The sequence below is a fragment of the Hyperolius riggenbachi genome, chromosome 2 (genome assembly GCF_040937935.1).
Source record: "Hyperolius riggenbachi isolate aHypRig1 chromosome 2, aHypRig1.pri, whole genome shotgun sequence".
Lineage (NCBI taxonomy): Eukaryota > Metazoa > Chordata > Amphibia > Anura > Hyperoliidae > Hyperolius > Hyperolius riggenbachi.
The window spans coordinates 452,219,476-452,225,847 of record NC_090647.1 but is presented as its reverse complement, the minus strand read 5'-3'; the positions used below and the strand labels follow the sequence as shown (position 1 = coordinate 452,225,847).

Below are 6,372 nucleotides of genomic sequence, written 5' to 3'. Positions count from 1 at the left end.
AAGCTCCCAGTTTGGTTAATTTCCAGCCCCAGGTAGGTGTAACTGTTTGTGGTCTCCAGTGGGCAGCCATTTAATATAAATGAGGAGGTGGGCATTTTTAGATTTTTTCTCTGGAACACCATCACTTTTGTCTTCTTTGGGTTGATGGGCAGTGCCCATGTGGTGCAGAAACTCTCCAGTACTGCCAGGCTGTCCTGTAGGCCCCTTTCTGTTGGGGAGAGCAGCAGGAGATCATCTGCATACAGCAGGAACTTCACCTCGTGGTCATGCAAGAGGAGGCCTGGTGCTGGGGAGGATTCCAGGGCTACAGCCAGTTGGTTAATAAATATGTTAAAGAGCGTTGGGCTCAAACTGCAGCCCTGCCTGACTCCTCGACCCTGCTTGAAGAACGCGCTTCTCTTCCCGTCCACTTTCACACTGCATTGGTTCCCAGTATATGAACTCTTGATGACATCATAGATTCTACCTCCTATTCCGCTCTCTAGGAGTTTTAGGAAAAGGCCTGGGTGCCACACCGAGTCAAACGCCTTCTTAAAATCCACAAAGCAAGTGTGTATTTTGCCGCGTGAGCTGTGGACATGGGTCTTAATAAGGCTGTGCAGTGTGTAGATGTGGTCGGTTGTGCGGTGGTTTGGCATGAACCCAGCTTGGCTTTTGCTGAGTACGTCCTGCTGTGTGAGGAAGGAGAGGATCCTTTTATTGATGATGCTGTTAAACAGTTTCCCCAGTGTACTGCTGACACAGATTCCTCTGTAGTTTGCTGGATCATATCTGTCCCCATTCTTGTAGATGGGTGTTATGAGGCCTTCACTCCAGGCCTGAGGAAAGGAGCCCACACTCAGGATAAGGTTGAAAAGTCTTGCGAGTGCCTCATGTATGTCCGGGGGGCTGTATTTGATCATCTCTGGCAGGATGCCATCGGTACCGCTAGCCTTCTTACATTTTATCAGCTTTGTTCTTTCTCTTATTTCCTCCATCGTGATTGGTGTATCCAGGGGGTTTTGAAAGTCCTTGATTGTCTCCTCCATGTACTTCAGCTTTGCGGCTATTTGATTCTGTTCCGGGGTTTGGGCATTTTCTGGGATGTCTTTGTAGAGGTCCCTGAAGTAGTGGAGCCAGATGTGGCCATTTTGGATGTGTAGAGGGCTTTTCTTGGGCTTTGTCCCAATGTAGTTCCAGGTCTCCCAGAATGAGTTGTCTTGGAGGGAGTCCTCCAGCTGTTGGAGTTTGTGGGAGATGTGGCTCTGTTTTTTCCGCCTGAGGGTGTCTTTGTATTGTCTCTGTAGGTGGTCATGGGCTTCCCTTAGGTCCTGGTTGTTGGGGTCTCTGTGCTTTTGGTTAGAGGCTGCCCTTAGCGAATTACGTAGAGCCTTGCACTCACTGTCAAACCATTTTTGGGACTGTTTATTTGTGGATCTCTTAAAGTTGGTCTGCTTGAGGCCGGCGAGTACTGCCATGTTATATAAGATGTTGCTGAAGTCCTTCACTGCATGGTTGACACCTTGTTTGTTTGGTTCATATAGGTTGGTATGAAAGTTTGTCAGCAGTTCTTGGATTTTGGCAGTTTTGGTCATGTTGGTGAATTTGATGGCAGACTCTTTGGGCCATTTGAAGGATGGTGGCAGCTTGTAGAGACCGTTCTGGTGAGGTTGCTGTGTGGTTGGTTTATCGGTGGATTTCAGGTACAGCAGGATTTGGTTGTGGTCTGACAGGTGTGTTTCAGGGGTGACTATGAGGGCATTGATGTTTATGGGGTCTGTGTCTGTGACAGCATAATCTACCACACTGCTGCCTACATGTGAGTTCATAGTAAATCTCCCAAGAGAGTCACCCCTGGTTCGCCCATTCATTATGTATAGTCCGAGGCTCCGGCACAGGTTCAACAGGGCTTTCCCACTTTTGTTTACTGTCTTGTCATAGCTGTTTCTTGCTGTCTGCATTGGTTCCTGGTAGTAGCTCTCTCCTCCAAGTATGTATGTGTTTCCCTCAGAGGTCAGATAGTCCTTCTCTGTGCCTGTTCTAGCGTTGAGGTCTCCATAGATGAGCACTCTGCCCTGAGACTGGAAGTGGCTGGCTTCTCTTTGTAGGACCTCATAGATGTCAGGTTTGTAGTAAGGGGACTCTGTTGGGGGGATGTATGCTGCACACAGGTACATGTCAGACTGAGAGGTGAGGATGGAGCTGTTTATTTTGATCCAGATGTGGCTGTCTCCTCGTTTGATTGCTTTGATGTGCTCTGTGAGCTCCTCCTTATACCAGATTAGTATGCCTCCTGAACGGCGGCCCTGTTTAATGTTCCTGTTTTTCTGGGCAGATATGGAGAATTCCCGGTACCCCATGGGTACGAAAGATTCATCCTCTGCCCGGGTCCATGTCTCCAGGAGGATTTGGATATCAATGTTTTCAAGTCTCTTTTTAAAGTCTGGATCATTTGTTTTGGATCCAAAAGCTGAGGCGTTCAGCCCTTGGATGTTCCAGCTACTGATGATAAGGGATGTCATTTTGATTCGGTTTACCTTGTAATGAGCAGAAATTTTCATAGGACTCAGTATTTTCAAGGGGAGGGTGGACACTGTTGTGGGTGTCACCTCAATCTGCTTTGTATATTGATAAGCAAAGTTCTGATTTCCGCCATGATGCTACCCTCTGTTGCTTTGTGTTGCCATTGTGGGGCAGGCGGTTTCCTACATGTTTGCCATGCTTGTGGGCTCTCTCTCTGGTGTTGGGACATTGTGGTTTGCTGTCTGATTGTTGAGTTGGGGCTTTCTTGGAGTCTCTGGGGTCTACTTAGCACCATGTCCTTTAGTTCCTTTGCTAGGCGGCTGACTCCTTGTTTGTCAAGGTGCTTGTTGTTGTACAGATGGTCGGTTGTGATTGTGGTGTGCTGTGCCAGTTGTATGTCTGGTGAGGATCTGAGACTGGAGGCCAGCTCTGCATTGATCTGTGTAATTGTCTGGTGAGGAATGTCTTTTCTTGGGAGCAGGGAAGAGAGGATAATCTTTGTGCTGGGGAATTTCTGCTGTGCCCTTTTAACCAGTTGTGACAGTTTGTATGCGATGGTTTCTTGGTTTGTGGTGTTTTCTTGTATAATGTCATTGGTGCCGGTGTGCAGGATGAGATGTTTTGGGTCGGTGAAATAAGGCTCATTAATGACCTGTGTTACTTGTTCAATAGTTGAAGTGATGATTTTGATGGCATGCATCCCTGGAAAGAGTCTTCTTATGTCCAGGTATTTTCCATTAGAGTCTATAACCAGCACAATGTCAGGACTGCGATGTTTATAGGAGCGATTTGCTTGGTGTTGAGGCTTGGGCTGTGGGTTGTTGGATGAGGCTGTGTTGGCAGTATTTGGAGAGGGGGCTGGATGGCTGTGATTGTCACTGGTCTCTTGGGTGATTATTGTATCCTGTGTGTTGTGCGGAGCACTGTCTTTGGTCGGCATAGGTTTTGTGGGGGCCTTTGTGCTTTTTGTTGTCTCCTCTAACTTTTGTGGCTGTTTTAATATTTTTAATTTCCTGATCTCCTCTTTAAGTTGTGAGCTTTCCTCCTGTAGTTTTTGTAGGGAAATGTTCATATCATTCAAGGCTGCAGTGTGCTCAGCTTTCATCCTGGCTATTTCTTCTCTCAGTTGATCATTTGCATTTTTCACACCTTGGCTGCTTTTCCTTTCTTCCCTGAAAAGGGTGAAGTCCCTTTCTAATTGGGACAGACTTTCTCTGAGAGTCTCCAGAGAGGGGTGTGAGAAGCCTGGTGTCTGGTCTCTGGAGAGGGGCTGTTGTTTTGGAGATTGGTCTTCAGCCTTCTCTCTGGGAACAGTCCTTGCAGATGATTTATGACCATTGTTTGTGTTGACAGAGTTTGTCTGGTTTTCTTTAAAGTTAATTGCAAGTCTTTCAATATCAGGATAACTCTTTTCAAATATATTTAAATAAAGTTCTGCCCCCTGGATCAAGACACTGCCATTGTGGTATACAGTTACTGTAAGTGTAGTAACCTCTGGGTCCTCCTTGTCTTTTATTCTGATTTGTCTCCCATTCGTGATGCCATTTTTTTTAATGCTTTTTTCAAATTTTTCACAGATGGCAGTATGCCAAGCTTGGGTGTCATGTGTAAAAAATATCAGGTTTGTTCTTACTCTAGGGTTAGAGGAATAGTCAGCAAACAGAGTCTCTGGCATGCTTTAAGTTAGCTTCAGTCTTTCTTCTTTCTTTGCATCATTGCTTTTATTGCCAGGAGAGTAAACAATCTCCCGAGTGCCAGACCTCCTGCTGCTAGATGTGCTGGGCTTATCTGCATCCTGGCTTGCCTTTTGATCTGCTGGCTCTAATATGGTTTCCATTGTGAATCCCTTGATAAACTTTTTCCTATTTCTATAAGTAATATTCAGCAGAAATGCCCTTACCTTGTTTTCTGCAGGTTTGGTCAGTTCTGGGGTTACTCTCTGCTGGTGTTAGGATCTGTTGGTTGGCTGGAGCTGGCTGCTGCTGCTTGTTGCTTTTCCTCTGAGTGACACAGCTTGTTTATCCTTTTATAGGTGGTTATCTTCTCCATTCAGAGCATTTGCTTTTTAATCTTCAGTCTTTTTATTCTTTAGACTTCCATAGGCTCCTCTGGTTTCCATGTTATGTCTTGGTCTTGGCTGTGTCCTTTGTGTCCATTCAGTTGCCCATTACAAGGTAAAATTGGTAAAGTTTCAGGAGCTCATGTTCAGTGCTGCCATTGTCTCTGGCTGCTTGCTGCTCTCTCTCTATCTCTCTCTCTCTTTCTCTATCTCTCTCTTTCTCTTTCTCTCTCTCTCTCTCTCTCTCTCTCTCTCTCTATCTATCTCTATCTCTCTTTCTCTCTCTCTCTTTCTCTATCTCTCTCTCTCTCTCTTTCTCTCTCTCTCGCTTTCTCTCTCTCTCTCTTTCTCTCTCTCTCGCTTTCTCTCTCTTTCTCTTTCTCTCTCTCTCTCTCTTTCTCTCTCTCTCTTTTTCTCTCTCTCTCTCTCTCTCTATTTCTCTCTCTTTCTCTCTGTCTCTTTCTCTCTCTCTGTCTCTCTCTGTCTCTCTCTCTCTGTCTCTCTCTCTATCTTTCTCTCTCTCTCTTACTCTCTCTCTATTTTTCTTTCTCTCTCTATTTATCTCTCTCTCTCTCTCTGTCTGTTTCTCTTTATCTGTATATCTATATATATATATATATATATATATATATATATATATATATATATATATATCTATTTAGATCTATCTATATATATATATATATATATATGTGTGTAAAACACATATATATATATATGTGTGTGTGTGTGTGTATATCTATCTATCTATCTATATCTATATATCTATATGTGTATATATCTATGTGTATATATATAAATATATATGTGTATATATATATATGTATATATGTATGTATGTATGTATGTGTATATGTATATATATATATATATATATATATATATATATATATATATATATATATATTTGTGTATAACTAATTTAATTTTTTTATCTTGTAGGTATCGTCCATTTCAAATATACAAAGAACACCGTACAACTGTAAACGACGGTTTCAGGATTGTCAAAGGGCGGTCAAGGAGAAGATATCCAGAGAGAAACTATGCACTGTCGACTTCTGTCGATGGGAGAACGTCATGCGAAAAGCAATACTTCGGAATCAGAAAAAATTTGAAAAAAAAAGGTATAAAATTATTATTATAAACAGTTTGTGTGTGAATGTTGTTATTTTTAACTCAAAAATTTTTTGAACTATAATATCTGCACAATACTGTTAAGTGAACAACCAACTAAGCATAATTATGTGTTTAAACTTAAAGAGACTCCGTAACAAAAATTACATCCTGTTTTTTATCATCCTACAAGTTCCAAAAGCTATTCTAATGTGTTCTGGCTTACTGCAGCACGTTCTACTATCACCATCTCTGTAATAAATCAACTTATCTCTCTCTTGTCAGACTTGTCAGCCTGTGTCTGGAAGGCTGCCAAGTTCTTCAGTGTTGTGGTTCTGTGATGCATCTCCCCCCTCCAGGCCACTCTCTGCACACTGCCTGTGTACTATTTAGATAAGGGCAGCTTCTCTCTTCTCTCTTATCTTTTACAAGCTGGATAAATCCTCCTCTGAGCTAGCTGGGCTTTCACATACTGAGGAATTACATACAGCCAGAGCTGTCTGCACTCTGCAGGAAGAAACAGCCTGACACTTCAGTGGAAGATAGCTGCAGGGGGAAATAAATTATCTCTTGAGATTCAAAGGGAATGCTGTATACAGCCTGCTTGTGTATGAATGTATTTTCTATGTGTGGACATACTGTACATCAACCTACTTCCTGTTTTGGTGGCCATTTTGTTTGTTTATAAACAAACTTTT

The 6,372-nt window shown here is 42.9% G+C and overlaps 1 long non-coding RNA gene across 1 annotated transcript in view; it reads left to right on the top strand.

Moving 5' to 3' along the window:
* LOC137546974 (uncharacterized) overlaps nt 1-5,659 on the top strand; it is a 429,594-nt gene extending 423,935 nt beyond the window's left edge. Inside the window, exon 4 of the long non-coding RNA XR_011026417.1 lies at nt 5,504-5,659. This is a non-coding gene — a long non-coding RNA (uncharacterized lncRNA). The remainder of the gene's footprint in view (nt 1-5,503) is intronic.
* Nucleotides 5,660-6,372: the final 713 nt, after the last annotated feature.